The 21,578-nt window shown below is 46.0% G+C and overlaps 1 protein-coding gene across 4 annotated transcripts in view; it reads left to right on the plus strand.

The window, feature by feature from the left end:
- Nucleotides 1–21,578, plus strand: part of SYT17 (synaptotagmin 17) — a 112,856-nt gene that overhangs the window by 14,725 nt on the left and 76,553 nt on the right. The window lies entirely within an intron of this gene.

A 21,578-nucleotide genomic window follows, 5' to 3' on the forward strand; every position in this document is an offset into this window, starting at 1 on the left:
ACATCCCTGCCTATGGGAGAACTATCTATAAAGCCACTGTGTGCACTCTACATCCCCGCCTATGGGAGAACTGTCTATAAAGCCATTGTATGTACTCTGCAGCCCCAGCCTGTGGGAGAACTGTCTATAAAGCCACTATATGCACTCTGCACCCCATGCCTGTGGGAATATTGTCCTTTAAGCTGCTGTGTGTACTCTGCACTCCACAGCTGTGGGAGTACTATTCTTAAAGTCGCTGTGTGTACTGTGCATCTGGAACGCCCACCAGGGCCGTGGGAATACTCGGTACTGGGCTGGTTCTTAAAGGGGATGTGTCACGGCAGCAGTGACCCGGTCCGTGGCCCTGGGCGTCCAATAAAAGGGACAAATAAGGTATTTGGCAAATAAGAGATATTAGCCGACGCTGCTTGAAGAGACCGCTGGGGATGATGGTGATGCAGCATTGTTGTTACAGCTCTCCACAGGTAGAGCTACACCCCAAGGCAGTGATGGTGTTAAAGGTGATGATGGTGGTTGTAGTGCAGGAATGATTGGAGGACACAGGGACTGTAGTTTCTTTACCTTTAATTGTAGGTGCAGTCAGGAGCATAGGTACAGTTCATATTGGAAATCAGGGCAGCCAGGAAGCAGTTCAGAATCCCCCTAGCCAGGTGGGGTTGGAAACCTCCCTACTGCGCTGTTCTTTAGGTTCTTGCTGCCTTAAGCTCTCTTCAAGTCCCTCTCTTAGTCTGTCCTTTTGGTGGAACACTACCCTCATGGCAAGCAGCTTGAGCCTTTTTCTGATGTCACTCCCTCGTGGTAACTCCGGGCTCTCTAGTTTGCTGCTGTGCCTTTGGGCGTCACTTGTGGCCAGGAGACCTGCAATCTCCTCTTCTCCAGATTCAGTTGCGGGGCTTGAAGTTCCCACACAACCACGGACTCTGGTGTCTGGTTTGTTGCACTCAGTGCTGGGGTGAGCTTAGTCGCAGCTCCTATCCCCAGCTTCTCCTCACTTGCTTCCTCTTCCTTCACTGTCTCTCACTGACTGACTAACCTGGCCTCCATCCCAGAATTTATCAGGGAAGCTCCTCTGAAGCTGGGTTTAGAGCTCCCCTTTCTGGTCTGGAGTCAGGAAAGTGTTGCATGCTAGTATTTCCTGTTTAGGGGATCCCTTCTTGCTTCCAGGCATGGCATTACCCCCTGTGAGGGAGGCATTGCCACTGTGGCATCCGGACTCCTGGGGTGCCTCATTTCCCCCTGATGTAATTCAGATAAAATAAAATAAAATAAACATATTAACAAATGAACAGTTATGGCTATTACAAGATTTCAAAAATGAAAAATTACAAAAACTTTAAAAACGGTGAACAATTGACAAGAAAGTTCCTGAGGGCAACACTGGTCCATTTGCATTACCCTAAGGACTTTTGCGTTTCCTTGTTGGAAACCGCCCCATCCCACCTTTGCTTCGTTCCCGGGCGTGACTACGGGACTCCAGACCTGACTTTACCTGGCTCTTTGGCCACGCCGACGGTTTATATTTACGTCAGGTCGGGGAACTATATACAATGAAGGTCCTGACTAGTGTTGAGCATTCCGATACCGCAAGTATCGGGTATCGGCCGATATTTGCTGTATCGGAATTCCGATACCGAGATCCGATACTTTTGTGGTATCGGGTATCGGTATCGAAACAACATTAATGTGTAAAATAAAGAATTAAAATAAAAAATATTGCTATACTCACCTCTCCGACGCAGCCTGGACTTCAGCGAGGGAACCGGCAGCGTTGTTTGCTTAAAATTCGCGCTTTAACTTCCTTACTTGAAGTCCCGGCTTGTGATTGGTCGTGCGCCGCCCATGTGACCGCGACGCGACCAATCACAGCAAGCCGTGACGTAATTTTAGGTCCTTCAGGATTTTAAAATTACGTTCCGGCGTTGTGATTGGTCGCGTCGCGGTCACATGGGCGACGCGACCAATCACAAGCCGTGACGTCACGGGAGGCAGGACACGCGCGCATTTTAAAATGTCCAGGCTGCGTCGGAGAGGTGAGTATAGCAATATTTTTTATTTTAATTCTTTCTTTTACACATTTATATGGTTCCCAGGGCCTGAAGGAGAGTTTCCTCTCCTTCAGACCCTGGGAACCATCAGGAATACCGTCCGATACATGAGTCCCATTGACTTGTATTGGTATCGGGTATCGGTATCGGATTAGATCCGATACTTTGCCGGTATCGGCCGATACTTTCCGATACCGATACTTTCAAGTATCGGACGGTATCGCTCAACACTAGTCCTGACCACTCATAGTCCTGTGGCCAATTGTCCTTTAACAGGTTATTATGCATGTTTAAAAGTTCATACAGCAGTCTCTGTAGGTACTCATGCTTTAACAGTTGCAAACTTATACATTTCAACTTATTTATATTATTAATACTTTTATATTTTAGTCCCTATACCAGGCTGGGATCTGACCTTTGGTACTACGGGTGGAGCTATGCAGTACAGGTACCTTTGATGACCTAGCCTGGTCTGATGTGTCTGCTTCTGCTGTTGTGGACCCACTAGTGTCTGTGCTACTGGTAAGCCTGCATTGTATTGGCAAACTGGGCAACCATCTGCGACTTCTTAGACTCACCATGGGTCTGACAGATTCACCGCTAGCAGGGGGTAGATTTTCTTGCTCTGCTGCTGGTGTGGTATCTGCTGCTTGAGCCGACAGACCTAGTGTCTCTGCTGCTTCAGGTGCAGTAGGCTGGGGAAAGATCAGGACAGGTACTACGATGGCTTGGTTTACCTGTATCCATGACTGGGGAAATTCTCCAAGAATGGTATGGATCTTCTCTTTCTCCTCTTCTATAGGTTGAAGGGCAGATTGGTCTTCCTCTTTGATTCTTAATTGGTCAGGACATACTTTCATGTGATCCCTTTATACTGTTGCTGAAGTTTCTCCTCCATCTTTACTGATGAGGCACACCTTGGTGTTATCAAAGTCCCCTCTGTATCCCAGTCTGCATCTGGTGATAAAGTTTCAGGTGTTAAGACCCCCATGTCCAAGTCAATGGGTAACTTGCCATGCCTCACTGTCATTAGATAGGCAGGTGTACAGTTGGTGGAATTCACTGGGATGTGGTTGTAGAGATCTACTAAGTCTGGCAACTTTTCTGGCCACTGGTTTCTCTCTCCCAGGGGCAATGTCTTAAATAGGTCAATTACCACCTGGTTCATTTTCTCACACATGCCATTTGTCTGCGGATGGCATGGCATTGTTCTGATTTTCTTGCATCTGTACAGGTTACAGAACTCCTGGAACACTTCTGCCTCAAAGACTGGGCCTTGGTCGGTGAGTACCTTTTCAGGGTAACCGTGTGGTCAACAAAAGTGTTGTTGAAATGCCTTGGCTGCCGTCTTCGCTGTTTGGTCCTTGACAGGCACGACTACCAGGAACCTTGAGTAATGGTCCACTATGGTGAGGGCAAAGACATAACCTGAACGGCTTGGGGTCAGCTTCACGTGGTCCAAGGCTTCCAGTTCAAGCGGCTGTTTGGTGATTATTGGCTGTAGTGGGGCTCGCTGGCTCTTACGGTCTCTCATGCCAATCCAGTAGAATCTTTCATGAATTAGGACCTCCAACTTTTTCCACCCAAAGTGTCCTGCTCCAGTGTGGTACGCCTCTAAGATCATTGGCGCATCCCAATTCGGGACTACTACCTGCCAGACCAGTTCATAAGTGCGTGGGTTAATGTTCCTCTGACACAGCTTACCCTCATAGATGGATAGCTTGCCCTTCTCTTTTCACAGCTGTTGTGTTTCTTGTGGGACATCTGGACCAGGGTGCGAATCAGCTTGGGTCAGTAGCTCCTTTACTAGGCGGACTGCTGGATCGCTATCCTGCGTCTCTGCCCACTCATGGTGGGGCAATAGGTTTAACGTGGCCTCTTGCACGATGCAGCGCTTGTTCCTCACCCACTGGGAGCGTTTGGCCGCAACTGGGTGGTGGGAGGCTGGTAACTCGATATTTTCGAGTGCTTCCAGATCTTCTCCCCCATCTGGTGAATTGGGCATTCTGGACAGCGTATCAGCATTAGTGTTCTTATGTACTGCTCAGTACTTGATGGTAAACTCGTAGTTGGACAGCCGGACCATCCATCACTGTTCCAGTGAACCTAGCTTTGTGGTTTCAAGGTGGGTCAGTGGATTATTGTCCACCCAGACTATGGCAAGGAACTCCAGTTTAAAGGAACTGTAGTTTTTGGGGTTCCTTTCAGTGGGACGAAGCTTCCTTATTGCGTAGGCAATCAGTCTCTCTCTGTCTTTCTGCACTTGTGACAGCATGGCTCCTAATCCCACGTTGCTGGCGTCAGTGCAAAGTTCAAATGGTTGGTCATAGTCAGGATAGGCCAGGACTTTATCTCCTGTTAGAGCCAGCTTCATCCGAGTGAAGGATTCTTCTAGCCTGTCATTACTCGAACTGAGGACTCTTGTTCTTAGCCTTCTTGGATTGGCCCACTAGTAAGTCTTGCAAAGGTGCGGCTATCTTGGTGAAGCCCCTGATGAATCTCCAGTAGTAGCCTACCAACCTGAGGAACTGCCAAACTTCATGAATGTTGTTGGGTTTTGGCCAGTCCCTGATAACAGTGACTTTGTCAGGGTCTGGTGCCACACCACTAGTGACTCCTCAATTCTAGGTAATGGGTAGGTGTCCTTGTGTGTAATGCTGTTAATTCGCCTGTAGTCAACACACAGTCTCATGGTACCATCTTTCTTTCTAACGAGGACTAACGGAGATGCCTAGGGGCTACAACTGTCTCTGATCACCCCAGCCTCCTTCATCTCCCATAACATATCTTTGACACATTGATAGTGAGCTGGGGGTACAGGCCGATACCTTTCTTTAATGGGCGGATGAGCTCCAGTGGGGACATGATGTTGAACCCCTTTTCCCTGCCCAAAGTCTAGTGGGTGTTTGCTGAATACCCATTCATACTCCTGGACCACTCAGTAAGCCCCATGCTTTTGGTGCAAAGGAGTGGAGTCGGTGCCTACATGTAGCCATTGACACCAATTCTCCAGCTGCCCTTCAGAGCCATTGTCCTGGTCGGACCAAGGGTTCTGCTGTTTGTATTGCATTGTTACTGACAGTGAACAACTTAACAAGGGTGGCATATCGGGGTAAATGGACCTCTTTTCCCCCACAATTCAGGATGCATATCGGTACTCTCCCCTTGCGGGCATTGACTACCCCCCTGGCTGTCAGGACAGTGGGCATACTATCAGAGTACACCGGTTCTACCAGGGCCTGGTAATCTTGGCCCCTGAGGCCTATTGCTGCCCAACACCAAATTAACATTTCACTCCTTGGGGGTACTGCAGTGGGGAATGGATCACTCACTCTGACACTGCCGACTTCTCCACCAGACACCTCTCCAAAGTCCAGGGCAGGGTTTTGCAGGGCCAGGAGGCGCAGCTGTGTCCTGTGGGTGCTGGACAGGAGTCCCTCCATAAACTGCTCCTTTAATAATCTGTCCCCATCTTGCAAGCTGTCAGGGTCAACCTGCTTAATGGCCTGCAGCGCCACCTGGAGGTTAAGGGCATAGTCCAGTATACTGTCCTGTACCTTTGTTTGCACCCAAAGAATCTCATTTTTTTTTCTGCTGCAGTGCGGGTGTCAAAGGTGTCCTTCAGCCCGGCCAAGATTTGTTTGACAGTTCTGTTATCAGTGTCCGGCCAGGACTTTACATGGGCCGCACCAGTTAACTGACCAATGAGGATGCTGACTTTTTGCTCCTCAGACAGGGGGCACACTTTAAACAAACTACAGAGTCTTTCCTTAAAATCGCTCAAGGTGTGTGACTCCCCTGAGTACTGCAGTAACCAGACCACTCCCGGTATGTACGGCATTGATAGCAGCATTATGGGAACTGCGGCGGCGGTTGCCAGATCTCGCAGCACTCTGGAGGTTGCGGCTGTGTCTGCTGCCGGATTCTGCTGTACTATGGGGGCTGCAGCTGTGTCTGGCACTGAATCTCCACTCGCATTAGACATGTTCCTCCCCCCCAGTTATCCTCAGCCAGGCTCTGGATAGCATTACCGTAGTCAGCGGCTGCTTCTCCGGTGGGATGAATTGCGCTCCTCTCAGTTTCCGGTCGGGGCCTCCTGCTTTTTCGCCCGCTGGCAGCAGAGCACGGAGCGTGGCTTCCTTCATGCTCTTTCTCTGGCTCTGCCCATGAAGACACACTTCCTATGCTTCTCTCACGCCGCATGGCGCGACAATGGTGGCGTTCAAACAGTTTAATAAAGTCTGTGGCGCACAGGACCCAGTGTGCTGGGTCGGTCCATCCTGTTCATGTTGCCAAGTTGGAACGCCTGCCAGGGCCATGGGGTACTCGGTACCGGGCCGGTTCTTAAAGGGGACGTGTCACGGCAGCAGTGACCCGGTCCGTGGCCCTGGGCGTCCAATAAAAGGGGAAGTGATGATTGAATAGAGGAAATAAAGTTTATGAAAGTTATTGTTCTTGACGCCACCTGTGGTATTCGGCAAATAAGAGATGTTAGCCGACACTGCTTGAAGAGACCGCTGGGGCTAATGGTGATGCAGCAGTGTTGTTACAGCTCTCCACAGGTAGTTACACCCCAGGGCAGTGCTGGTGTTAAAGGTGATGATGGTGGTTGTAGTGCAGGAATGATTGGAGGACACAGGGACTTCCTCCCTACTGCGCTGTTCTTTAGGTTCTTGCTGCCTTAAGCTCTCTTCAAGTCCCTCTCTTAGTCTGTCCTTTTGGTGGAACACTACCCTCATGGCAAGCAGCTTGAGCCTTTTTCTGATGTCACTCCCTCGTGGTAACTCCGGGCTCTCTAGTTTGCTGCTGTGCCTTTGGGCGTCAGTTGTGGCCAGGAGACCTGCAATCTCCTGTTCTCCGAATTCAGTTGCGGGGCTTGCAGTTCCCACACAACCACGGACTCCGGTGTCCGGTCTGTCGCGCTCAGTCCTGAGGTGAGCTTAGTCGCAGCTCCTATCCCCAGCTTCTCCTCACTTGCTTCCTCTTCCTTCACTGTCTCTCACTGACTGACTAACCCCACCTCCATCCCAGAATTTATCAGGGAAGCTCCCCTGAAACTGGGTTTAGATCTCCCCCTTCTGGTCTGGAGTCAGGAAAGTGTTGCATGCTAGTATTACCTGTTAAAGGGATCCCTTCTTGCTTCCAGGCATGGCATCACCCTCTGTGAGGGAGGCATTGCCACTGCGGCATCCAGACTCCTGGGGTGCCACACATCCTCCTGCTTGTGGCAGTACTGTCTTTTAAGCCACTGAGTGTACTCTGCACCACCTGCCTGTGGGAGTACTGTCCTTTAAACTGCTGTGTGCACTCTGCACTCCCTCGCCTGTGGGAGTACTGTCTATAAAGCCACTGTATGCACTCTACACCCCCTGCTTATGGGAGTACTGTCTATAAAGCCATTTCATGTACTCTGCACCCCCTCACCTGTGGGAGTACTGGCCTTTATTCCACTGTGTGTATTCTGCACCTCCTGCATGTGGGAGTACTGTCTATAAAGCCACTGTGTATACTCGGCACCCCCCATCTGTGGGAGTTCTAATAAAGCTTGTTGAAAGGCTGCAGTGAGGGACAGATAGTGACTGCGCACTCTACAAATAAAACACTGTGTGAACACTGCAACCCATATCTGTGGGAGCACTGTGCTAAAAGCCGCTGTGTGCACTCTGCAACCCCGTCTGTGAGAGTACTGTTCTAAAATCTGTTGTGTGCACTCTACACCCCCGCCTGTGGGAGAACTGTCTATAAAGCTGCTGTGTGTACTCTACACCACCGCCTATGGGAGAACTGTCTATAAAGCCACTGTGTGCACTCTACACCCCCGCCTATGGGAGAACTGTCTATAAAGCCATTGTATGTACTCTGCAGCCCCAGCCTGTGGGAGAACTGTCTATAAAACCATGGTGTGCACTCTGCACCCCCTGCCTGTGGCAGTACTGTCATTTAAACTGCTGTATGTCCTCTGCACCCCCTCACAAGTGAGAGTACTGTCCTTTAAGCTGCTGAGTGTATGCTGCTCCCCCCTGCCTGTGGTAGTACTGTCCTTTAAGCTGCTGTGTGTACTATACACCCTCCTTCCTGTGGGAGTACTGTCCGTTCCACCGCTGTGTGTACTTCGCATCCCCCTGCCTGTGGGAGTACTATCCTTTAAGCCACTGTGTGTACTCCGGATCCCCCTGCCTTTGGGAGAGTTGTCCTATAAGCTACTGTGTGTACTCTGCACCCCCCATGCCTGTGGGAGCACTGTCCTTTAAGCCACAGTTAATTGGCATCAGCCGTCTCATTGCATTTAGTAGGCCAAATAAATAATTTTGTCAAGATGGGTGTGTGCTTTCTAGTAGTCTGGAAAAAAAATAATTGTCATCAGCCAGCTTGTTGCCATTTATAGTCCAAAGAAATAATTTTCCTGGACTGGTGTATGTTTTGCAATAGTCTGAGAAATAAATAATTGGCATCAGGCATCTCATTACCATTTCTAGGTCTAAAAAAATATGTTTTCACGAAGAGTGTGCATTTTCCAGAAAAAATCTTTATATATATATATATATAAAGTAATTATACTCTGTCACTGTGTTTGTACGAGTTGTATGCCTAAAAAATAATTATACTCTGCCACTGTGTTTGTATGAGTTGTATCCCTAAAAAATAATTTTTCCCGGCACCCGTGTTTGTAGGAGTACTGTGCGTAAAAACACATTTTTCTACTCTGCTGCCGTGTCTGCGTGAATACTGTGCTAGAAAAACCTGTGCATGTACTCTGCACAAGTCTCTGAGTGAGTACTCTGAAAAAAGTTTTCGTAGGGGTACTCTGCAAAACACCCTCTTTTTTTCATGGCAGCTCTGGTTCAACTATGTTTTAAATGTAGCTTTTTTCCTTTCAGGACCAGCCATGGTTAATGCCAGTTTTACCCTTGCTGGCAATCTGCTGGAACTGCAGAGTTGCTGGGTAAGCTGATGTGGGTAGTGACCACACCAACCATCCTTTAAATGGTCACCTGGTGCATCAGCTGACTGTCGGTGATAGAGTTTCTCTATGGAGACCAGCCATGCAGTTGCAGCTCTCTGGTGTCAGCTACTTCTGGAGTTTTGGAGTCCTGTTTCTGTGATATCTCCGGAGTGGAGCTTGGCAGTGGAGTCTGGAAATTAAGTGTTGTGTTTTCACCTTGCCTTTCTCGTGTTTTTTACTGTCCCCTGTGTTGAACCATTTGCAGTGGTGATGCTAGCGTCCTTGTCAGCCAGGGCATTAGCCAGGGCAGTGCGAGGTGACAGCAAGGGACGAGATTCCTGATGGTGGGGGGGAAGGACTCACTTAGGGCATTTGGGGAGTGCAGGGACAAACTCAGGTTTGAGTTCAGGTGGTGATCATCCCTCATTCCCTATCGGTAGGGCCTTCCCCTTCCCTATACCATCCTGTTGTGTGTGTGTTGTGCCGTTCGCTGACCGACCCCCTGCTTGGTCGATATATATATTCCATGTCAACAACCTTATAATATTATCACAATACATTTATGTCACCATTATCAAAATATACATGAGTCATCACAACATTACTATAAAAACATTCTACAGCATTATTCACATCACAGCAAAAAGCGTACCCCTTTAATAGGAAGGGACGAAGTGCATGCTTGTCCCTGACATACTCTTACAGTAGCTTCTTCTCCAGGGCGGTGCTGCTTCTCTCAGCTCAGTGCATAAATTAAATTTAATTTATTCAGTTCACCTGCCATATGGTCTTCCTGGACTACATACTAGTTTTTCCGTGTTCGCAGATGGCAGCTTTATCTATGAGCTACATAATGATGAACATAGGAGATTGTGGTAATCTTGACCTGTACTGCAGGCACTGAACCCCGAAGCTGATTATACATGTACATTGGATACAGCAGTGTCTTTCTTTGCACTTGCATATTGAGGTGAAAAAAGTCAGGGTTTTTTTGTTCCTATAAAACTAATAAAACTAATAAGCAATTACAAAAATGTAAATTTTTTTATGTGAAAGCAGTAGTTGGTGATGTAATGAGGAGAATTTTGTGTACTTGATTTGTATTGCAGGCTCCGACTCCACAGGCAGATTATACTGATATATTATACGCAACAGAGTATTTCTATGTATTGTATTCTAGAGGGAGAATAAAAGAGATTTTTTTACTTCCTATGAAATTACTAAAAAAGGATGAAAAACACTTGAAATAATGTCATGTTTCATGTGCTTTTTAAAAAATAATGAACATTACAACTCGCTAAATAACGTGGACATGGTGTCCCTGTAATCGTAACGACCCGCACAACACAGTAATCAGATTATTTATGGGAATCGGGAAATGGGGTAAAAAATTATGTGATTCATATTTTCTCTATTAAACTCATAAAAAAAGTATTAAAAATGTAATACTGACGCCATGTTCCCACGCAGTGTAAATGCTGAGTTTTTTTTCTACTCCTTTTTTTCTGCAGGTGTCCGCACCACACGACGCAATAACAATCTCCTCTGATTATTACGTGTTTGCTAGTTTCTTTTATGCGTTTTCCCCTTTATTTGATGCATTTATGATGCAGATATTAAGCAGAATTTTTAAAGCTTATTTAATAGTATAGAAAAGCTATTATTCTGCACTTAAAAATGCTACAGTGTTTTTTTCTTCATTCATTTTTTTTTTTCAGAAGAAGTCTATGCAGAAAAAATGCACCAAAACTGCAGGGTTCAACATCATCTTAAGGCCGGCGTCACACTTAGCTTAGGTAAATACGGTCCGTTTTTTGCAGGCGTAATACGCAGAAAAGTTCCTGAACAGTGATCCGTATTCAGCGCGAGGATGCGATTTTTTCTCAAAAAATTATCTGTGTGTCATCCGTATTGCATCCGTACGGCGAGATTTTCTCGCCGGCTTGCAAAATGGACATAGAATGGATCCATGGGCTCAAGTATTCGTGAAAACATATGTACAGTCTATATATATATATATATATATATATATATATATATATATATATATATATATATATATCTATATATATATATATATATATATATAAAAATGTCAGTGAGACACACATATATATATATTTATATTTAATACAGCGCTAGATAGCAGAACAGCCGGTAATTCAATTGCTTTCAATTTTGCTATCTCCTTATCAAACCTGACAGGATATGAGACCTGGTTTACATACAGTAAACCATTTCATATCCCTTATTTTTTTACATATTCCTCACTACTAATGTTAGAAGCGTCTGTGTGCAAAATTTAGGAGCTCTAGGTGTTTAACCCCTTTACCCCCAAGGGTGGTTTGCTCGTTAATGACCGGGCCAATTTTTACAATTCTGACCACTGTCCATTTATGAGGTTATAACTCTGGAACGCTTCAACGGATCCCGGTGATTCTGACATTGTTTTCTCGTGACATATTGTACTTCACGATAGTGGTAAAATTTCTTTGATATTACCTGCGTTTATTTGTGGAAAAAAATGGAAATTTGGCAAAAATTTTGAAAATTTCGTAATTTTCAAACTTTGAATTTTTATACAATTAAATCACAGAGATATGTCACACAAAATACTTAATAAGTAACATTTCCCACATGTCTACTTTACATCAGCTGGTCCCGGGGGGGGGGGGGGGGGGCTGGGGGGGCGGGGGTTGGGGCGGTCGGGAGGTGGGAAGAAAAAAAACAAAAAACACCTTGCTCGCTTGCTCAGGTGCCGCCCCCCGCATCGTCCCCGCCCTAGGCACGTGCCCTCGAGTGCCTAGTGGCAAATACGGCCCTGCATATGTGGAGGTAAACCACTGTTTGGGCGCATGGCAGAGCTCGGAAGCGAAGGAGCGTCATTTGACTTTTCAATGCAAAATTGACTGGATTTCAGATGGGACGCCATGTTGCGGTTGGAGAGCCCCTGATGTGCCTAAACATTGAAACCCCCACAAGTGACACCATTTTGGAAATTAGACCCCCTAAGGAACTTATCTAGATGTGTGGTGAGCACTTTGACCCATTAAGTGATTCACAGAAGTTTATAATGCAGAGCCGTAAAAATAAAAAATCATGTTTTTTCACAAAAATTATCTTTTCGCCCCCAATTTTTTATTTTCCCAAGGGTAAGAGAAGAAATTGGACTCCAAAAGTTGTTGTACAATTTGTCCTGAGTACGCTGATACCCTATATGTGGGGGTAAACCACTCTTTGGGCGCAAGGGAGAGCTCAGAAGGGAAGGAGCGCCGTTTGAATTTTCAATGCAAAATTGACTGGATTTGAGATGGGACACCATGTTGCGTTTGGCGAGCCACTGATGTGCCTAAACATTGAAACCCCCCACAAGTGACACCATTTTGGAAAGTAGACCCCCTAAGGAACTCCTCTAGATGTGTTGTGAGAGCTTTGAACCCCCAAGTGTTTCACTACAGTTTATAACGCAGAGCCGTGAAAATAAAAAATCATTTTTTTCCACAAAAATTATTTTTTAGCCCCCAGTTTTGTATTTTTCCAAGGGAAACTGTTGTGAAATTGGATTCTGGGCTCCCCCGGTGGCCACTGGTGGAATTGAACTTGTGTGCATCATCCCCTCTGTTCACTTGCTCCCATCAGGATGTGGGAGTCGCTATATAACCTTGCTCCTCTGTCAGTTTCATGCCGGTCAACAATGTAATCAGAAGCCTTTCTGTGCATGTTCCTGCTACCAGACAACTCTCAGCTAAGTTGGACTTTTGTCCTTGTTTGTTTTTGCTTTTTGTTCCAGTTCACAGCTGCTGTTTCGTTACTGTGTCTGGAAAGCTTTTGTGATCGGAAATTGCCACTCTGGTGTTATGAGTTAATGCTAGAGTCTTAAAGTAATTTCTGGATGGTGTTTTGATAGGGTTTTCAGCTGACCATGAAAGTGCCCTTTCTGTCTTTCTGCTATCTAGTAAGCGGACCTCGATTTTGCTAAACCTATTTTCATACTACGTTTGTCATTTCGTCTTAAATCACCGCCAATATATGTGGGGGCCTCTGTCTGCCTTTTGGGGAAATTTCTCTAGAGGTGAGCCAGGACTGTATTTTCCTCTGCCAGGATTAGTTAGTTCTCCGGCTGGCGCTGGGCATCTAGGGATAAAAAAAACGTAGGCATGCTACCCGGCTACTTCTAGTTGTGCGGCAGGTTTTAGTTCATGGTCAGTATAGTTTCCATCTTCCAAGAGCTAGTTCTCATATATGCTGGGCTATGTTCTCTCGCCATTGAGAATCATGACAGTTTGACCGGCCCGAGCACAAACGTCACAAGACTGCACAAAGCCTTGCACATCTCGTGACAGGGAAGGCCACCAGAAGGACCTTGCCACCAAATCCCTGGTACCAAAAATTCCAGGATGACCTGCCAACGCAGAAGAATGAACCTCAGAGATGACTCTACTGGTCCAATCATCAGGAACAAACAGTCTACCAGGTGGGCAACGATCAGGTCTATCCGCCTGAAACTCCTGCAAGGCCCGCCGCAGGTCTGGAGAAACGGCAGACAATATCACTCCATCCTTAAGGATACCTGTAGGTTCAGAATTACCAGGGGAGTCAGGCTCAAAACTCCTAGAAAGGGCATCCGCCTTAACATTCTTAGAACCCGGCAGGTATGACACCACAAAATTAAACCGAGAGAAAAACAACGACCAGCGCGCCTGTCTAGGATTCAGGCGCCTGGCAGACTCAAGGTAAATTAAATTTTTGTGGTCAGTCAATACCACCACCTGATGTCTGGCCCCCTCAAGCCAGTGACGCCACTCCTCAAAAGCCCACTTCATGGCCAAAAGCTCCCGATTCCCAATATCATAATTCCGCTCGGCGGGCGAAAATTTACGGGAAAAAAAAGCACAAGGTCTCATCACGGAGCAGTCGGAACTTCTCTGCGACAACACCGCCCCAGCTCCGATTTCAGAAGCGTCGACCTCAACCTGAAAAGGAAGAGCAACATCAGGCTGACGTAACACTGGGGCGGAAGAAAAGCGGCGCTTAAGCTCCCGAAAGGCCTCCACAGCATCAGGGGACCAATCAGCAACATCAGCACCCTTCTTAGTCAAATCAGTCAATGGTTTAACAACATCAGAAAAACCAGCAATAAATCGGCGATAAAAGTTAGCAAAGCCCAAAAATTTCTGCAGACTCTTAAGAGAAGAGGGTTGCGTCCAATCACAAATAGCCTGAACCTTGACAGGATCCATCTCGATGGAAGAGGGGGAAAAAATGTATCCCAAGAAGGAAATCTTTTGAACCCCAAAAACGCATTTAGAACCCTTCACACACAAGGAATTAGACCGCAAAACCTGAAAAACCCTCCTGACCTGCTGGACATGAGAGTCCCAGTCATCCGAAAAAATCAGAATATCATCCAGATACACAATCATAAATGTATCCAAATAATCGCGGAAAATGTCATGCATAAAGGACTGGAAGACTGAAGGGGCATTTGAAAGACCAAAAGGCATCACCAAATACTCAAAATGGCCCTCGGGCGTATTAAATGCGGTTTTCCACTCATCCCCTTGCTTGATTCGCACCAAATTATACGCCCCACGGAGATCAATCTTAGAGAACCACTTGGCCCCCTTTATACGAGCAAACAAATCAGTAAGCAGTGGTAACGGATATTGATATTTAACCGTGATTTTATTCAAAAGTCGATAATCAATACACGGCCTCAAAGAGCCGTCTTTCTTAGACACAAAGAAAAAACCGGCTCCTAAGGGAGATGACGAAGGACGAATATGTCCCTTTTCCAAGGACTCCTTTATATATTCTCGCATAGCAGCGTGTTCAGGCACAGACAGATTAAATAAACGACCCTTAGGGTATTTACTACCCGGAATCAAGTCTATGGCACAATCGCACTCCCGGTGCGGAGGTAGTGAACCAAGCTTGGGTTCTTCAAAAACGTCACGAAAGTCAGACAAGAATTCAGGAATCTCAGAGGGAATAGATGATGAAATGGAAACCAAAGGTACGTCCCCATGAGTCCCTTTACATCCCCAGCTTAACACAGACATAGCTTTCCAGTCGAGGACTGGGTTATGAGATTGCAGCCATGGCAATCCTAGCACCAAAACATCATGTAGATTATACAGCACCAGAAAGCGAATAATCTCCTGGTGATCCGGATTAACACGCATAGTCACTTGTGTCCAGTATTGTGGTTTATTACTAGCCAATGGGGTGGAGTCAATCCCTTTCAGAGGTATCGGAGCCTCCAATGGCTCCAAATCATACCCACAGCGTTTGGCAAAGGACCAATCCATAAGACTCAAAGCGGCGCCAGAGTCGACATAGGCGTCCGCGGTAATAGATGATAAAGAACAAATCAGGGTCACAGATAGAATAAACTTAGACTGTAAAGTGCTAATTGAAACAGACTTGTCAGGCTTCTTAGTACGCTTAGAGCATGCTGATATAACATGAGTTGAATCACCACAATAGAAGCACAACCCATTTTTTCGTCTAAAATTCTGCCGCTCGCTTCTGGACAGAATTCTATCACATTGCATATTTTCTGGCGTTTTCTCAGTAGACACCGCCAAATGGTGCACAGGTTTGCGCTCCCGCAGACGCCTATCGATCTGAATAGCCATCGTCATGGACTCATTCAGACCCGCAGGCACAGGGAACCCCACCATAACATCCTTAATGGCATCAGAGAGACCTTCTCTGAAAATCGCCGCCAGGGCGCACTCATTCCACTGAGTAAGCACAGACCATTTGCGGAATTTTTGGCAGTATATTTCAGCTTCATCTTGCCCCTGAGATAGGGACATCAAGGCCTTTTCCGCCTGGAGCTCTAAATGAGGTTCCTCATAAAGCAACCCCAAGGCCAGAAAAAACGCATCCACATTGAGCAACGCAGGATCCCCTGGTGGTTCTGGTGAGGGTTCGGTGCCCCCTCCTTGAGGGGGGGGTACTGTTGTGAAATTGGATTCTGGGCTCCCCCAGTGGCCACTGGTGGAATTGAACTTGTGTGCATCATCCCCTCTGTTCACCTGCTCCCATCAGGATGTGGGAGTCGCTATATAACCTTGCTCCTCTGTCAGTTTCATGCCGGTCAACAATGTAATCAGAAGCCTTTCTGTGCATGTTCCTGCTACCAGACAACTCTCAGCTAAGTTGGACTTTTGTCCTTGTTTGTTTTTGCTTTTTGTTCCAGTTCACAGCTGCTGTTTCGTTACTGTGTCTGGAAAGCTTTTGTGATCGGAAATTGCCACTCTGGTGTTATGAGTTAATGCTAGAGTCTTAAAGTAATTTCTGGATGGTGTTTTGATAGGGTTTTCAGCTGACCATGAAAGTGCCCTTTCTGTCTTTCTGCTATCTAGTAAGCGGACCTCGATTTTGCTAAACCTATTTTCATACTACGTTTGTCATTTCGTCTTAAATCACCGCCAATATATGTGGGGGCCTCTGTCTGCCTTTTGGGGAAATTTCTCTAGAGGTGAGCCAGGACTGTATTTTCCTCTGCCAGGATTAGTTAGTTCTCCGGCTGGCGCTGGGCATCTAGGGATAAAAAAAACGTAGGCATGCTACCCGGCTACTTCTAGTTGTGCGGCAGGTTTTAGTTCATGGTCAGTATAGTTTCCATCTTCCAAGAGCTAGTTCTCATATATGCTGGGCTATGTTCTCTCGCCATTGAGAATCATGACAGGAAACAGTGTAAATCGAACCCCAAAAGTTGTTGTCCAATTTGTCGTGAGTACGCTGATACCCAATATGCAATATGTGGGGGGGAACCACCATTTGGGCGCATGGCAGAGCTCGGAAGGGAAGGAGCGCCATTTGGAATGCAGACTTAGATGGATTGGTCGGCAGGCGTCACGTTGCATTAGCAGAGCCCCTGATGTAACTAAACAGTAGAAACCCCCATAAGTGACCCCATATTGGAAACTAGACCCCCCAAGGAACTTATCTAGATGTGTTGTGAGAACTTTGAACCCCCAAGTGTTTCACTACAGTTTATAACGCAGAGCCGTGAAAATAAAAAAATATATTTTTTTTTACACAAAAATTATTTTTTAGCCCCCGGTTTTGTATTTTCCCAAGGGTAACAGGAGAAATTGGACCCCAAAAGTTGTTGTCCAATGTGTCCTGAGTATGCTGATACCCCATATGTTGGGGTAAACCCCTGTTTGTGCACACGGGAGAGCTCGGAAGGGAAGGAGCACTGTTTTACTTTTTCAACGCAGAATTGGCTGGAATTGAGATCGGACGCAATGTCGCGTTTGGAGAGCCCCTGATGTGCCTAAACAGTGGAAACCCCCCAATTATAACTGAAACCCTAATCCAAACACACCCCTAACCCTAATCTCAACTGTAATCCTAACCACACCCCTAACCCTGACACACCCCTAACCCTAATCCCAACCCTATTCCCAACCATAAATGTAATCCAAACCCTAACCCTAACTTTAGCCCCAACCCTAACTTTAGCCCCCACCCTAACTTTAGCCCCAACCCTTACCCTAACTGTAGCCCTAACCCTAGCCCCAACCCTCCCTAACCCTAACCCTAGCCCTAACCCTAGCCCTAACCCTAGCCCTAACCCTAACCCTAATGGGAAAATGGAAATAAATAATTTTTTTTAATTTTTTGTAACTAAGGGGGTGATAAAGGGGGGTTTGATTTACTATTTATAGTGCAATTTCTAGCGGATTTTTGATTGGCAGCCGTCACAAACTAAAAGACGCTTTTTATTGCAAAAAATGTTTTTTGCGTTATCACATTTTGAGAGCTATAATTTTTCCATATTTTGGTCCACAGAGTCATGTGAGGTCTTGTTTTTTGCGGGACGAGTTGACATTTTTATTGGTAACATTTTCGGGCACGTGACATTTTTTGATCGCTTTTTATTCCGATTTTTGTGAGGCAGATTGACCAAAAACCAGCTATTCATGAATTTCTTTTTGGTGGGGCGTTTATACCATTCTGCGTTTGGTAAAATAGATAAAGCAGTTTTATTCTTTGGGTCAGTACGATTACAGCAATACCTCATTTATATCTTTTTTTATGTTTTGGCGCTTTTATACGATAAAAACTATTTTATAGAAAAAATAATTATTTTTGCATCGCTTTATTCTGAGGACTATAACTTTTTTATTTTTTCGTTGATGATGCTGTATGGTGGCTCCTTTTTTGCGGGATAAGATGACGTTTTCAGCAGTACCATGGTTATTTATATCCGTCTCTTTGATCGCATGTTATTCCACTTTTTGTTCGGCGGTATGATAATAAAGCGTTGTTTTTTGCATCGTTTTTTTTTTTTTAACGGTGTTCACTGAAGGGGTTAACTAGTGGGACAGTTTTATAGGTCGGGCCGTTACGGACACGGCGATACTAAATATGTGTACTTTTATTGTTTTTTTTTTATTTAGCTAAAGGAATGTATTTATTGGAACAATATATATATTTTTTATTATGATTTATTTAGGAATTTTTCATTTTTTTTTCCCCTGTACCGCCGGAACACTGCGATCATGTTTGATCGCAGTGTGCCGGGGGTTAATGTGCCGGGGGCGGTCCGTGACCACTCCTGGCACATAGTGCCGGATGTCAGCTGCGATAGTCAGCTGACACCCGGCCGCGATCGGCCGCGCTCCCCCCGTGAGCGTGGTTGATCGCGCTGGACGTACTATTCCGTCCTTGGGAAGTAGGGCCCACCCCATATGGAAGGAATAGTATGTCCAATGGCAGAAAGGGGTTAAATAAAGGGTTAATTCACGGAAAAAACTGGCGTGGGCTCCCGCGCAATTTTCTCTGCCAGAGTGGGAAAGCCAGTGACTTACGTGGCTGTGCAATATACTACGTGGCTGTTATATACTACATGGGCTGTGTTATACACTACATGGTCTGTGTTATATACTACGTGGGCTGTGTTATATGCTGCATGGGCTGTGTTATATACTGCGTGGGCTGTGTTATATACTACGTGGGCTGTGCTATATACTACGTGGGCTGAGCTATATACTACTATACATATTCTAGAATACCCGATGCGTTAGAATCGGGCCACCATCTAGTATATATATATATATATATACATATATATATATATACCTATACTATATGTATACATTTATTTTATTTCATCTATTCTATTGTAACCTGTCAGTGTGATTTTACTGTACAGCGCACTGAATTGCCGGCTTTTGTATAGAACACCGGTGCGTATTTCTCACAAGTCACATGTGTGGTCCGAGTGTAATCCGTATTTTTCTCGCCCCCATAGTGTTGTGAATTCTGTTTTTGGCTCCCTCTGGTGGCTACTGGTGGTACTGGCTTACTTTTGTCTGTTATTTCCAGTGCACCTGTTCCCATCAGGAATTGGGAGTTTCCTATTTAGTTTGGCTTCTCAGTCATTCTAGTGCCGGCAATCAATGTTACCAGAGCACCTCTGTTGCTTGCTTCCTGCTCCAAGTCTGCAATTCAGCTAAGTTGGATCTTTTGTATTTTTGTGTTTGTTTGTCCAGCATGCATTAATATTCTTTTGCTGCTGGAAGCTCTAGTGATCTGAAATTACTACTCCGGTGTCATGAGTTGATATCGGAGTTAAAGGTAATTTCAGGATGGCTTTTTAGGGTTTTGAGGTGACCGCGAAGTCCTCTTTCGTATTTTCTGCTATCTAGTCAGAGGGCCTCTCTTTTTGCTGAACCTAACACACAAATAATAGTAGCCGGGGGCGTGCCTACGTTTTATCCCTAGACGTCTCGCACCAGCCGGAGATCTAGCTACCCCTAGTAGAGGAATACACAGACCTGACTTGCCTCCAGGGAAACCCCAAAAGTGATAGTAGCCCCCCACATATAACGGTTAGGTAAGAGGAAAACACGTACGCAGTATGAATATAGGTTCAGCAAAGAGAGGCCCTCTGACTAGATAGCAGAAAATACGAAAGAGGACTTCGCGGTCACCTCAAAACCCTAAAAAGCCATCCTGAAATTACCTTTAACTCCGATATCAACTCATGACACCGGAGTAGTAATTTCAGATCACTAGAGCTTCCAGCAGCAAAAGAATATTAATGCATGCTGGACAAACAAACACAAAAATACAAAAGATCCAACTTAGCTGAATTGCAGACTTGGAGCAGATAGCAAGCAACAGAGGTGCTCTGGTAACATTGATTGCCGGCACTAGAATGACTGAGAAGCCAAACTAAATAGGAAACTCCCAATTCCTGATGGGAACAGGTGCACAGGAAATAACAGACAAAAGTAAGCCAGTACCACCAGTAGCCACCAGAGGGAGCCAAAAACAGAATTCACAACAGTACCCCCCCCTTAAGGAGGGGGCACCGAACCCTCATGAGAACCACCAGGGCGATCTGGATGCGCCCTATGAAAGGCGCGGACCAAATCAGAGGCATGAACATCAGAGGCAGTCACCCAAGAATTATCTTCCTGACCGTATCCCTTCCATTTAACCAAATATTGAAGTCTCCGTCTGGAAACGCGAGAGTCCAAAATCTTTTCCACAACATACTCCAATTCACCCTCCACCAGCACAGGAGCAGGAGGCTCAACAGAAGGAACAACCGGTACCTCGTACCTCCGCAACAACGACCGATGGAAGACATTATGAATGGCGAAAGATGCTGGTAGGTCCAAACGAAAAGATACAGGATTAAGAATCTCCAAAATCCTATAAGGACCTATGAACCGAGGTTTAAACTTAGGAGAAGAGACCTTCATAGGGACAAAACGAGAAGACAACCACACCAAGTCCCCAACACGAAGACGATGACCCACACGACGATGACGATTAGCAAACTGTTGAGTCTTCTCCTGAGACAACTTCAAATTGTCCACCACATGACTCCAAATCTGGTGCAGTCTATCCACCACAGTGTCCACTCCAGGGCAATCTGAAGATTCCACCTGACCAGATGAAAAACGAGGGTGAAACCCTGAATTGCAAAAGAGAGGAGAAACCAGAGTGGCAGAACTGGCCCGATTATTAAGGGCAAACTCTGCCAACGGCAAAAAGGCGACCCAATCATCCTGATCAGCAGACACAAAACACCTCAAATAAGTCTCCAAGGTCTGATTAGTTCGCTCCGTCTGGCCATTAGTCTGAGGATGGAATGCAGACGAGAAAGACAAATCAATGCCCATCCTGGCACAGAACGCTCGCCAGAACCTAGACACAAATTGAGATCCCCTGTCAGAAACGATGTTTTCCGGGATACCATGTAAACGAACCACATTCTGAAAAAACAAAGGAACCAACTCCGATGAAGAAGGCAATTTGGGCAAGGGTACCAAATGAACCATCTTAGAAAAACGGTCACACACCACCCAAATGACGGACATTTTCTGAGAAACCGGGAGGTCCGAGATAAAGTCCATAGAGATGTGCGTCCACGGCCTCTTCGGAATAGGCAAGGACAACAACAATCCACTAGCCCGAGAACAGCAAGGCTTGGCCCGAGCACAAACATCACAAGACTGTACAAAAGTACGCACATCCCGAGACAGGGAAGGCCACCAGAAGGACCTGGCCACCAAATCTCTGGTACCAAAAATTCCAGGGTGGCCTGC

The sequence above is a fragment of the Ranitomeya variabilis genome, chromosome 7 (assembly GCF_051348905.1).
Source record: "Ranitomeya variabilis isolate aRanVar5 chromosome 7, aRanVar5.hap1, whole genome shotgun sequence".
Classification (NCBI taxonomy): Eukaryota; Metazoa; Chordata; class Amphibia; order Anura; family Dendrobatidae; genus Ranitomeya; species Ranitomeya variabilis.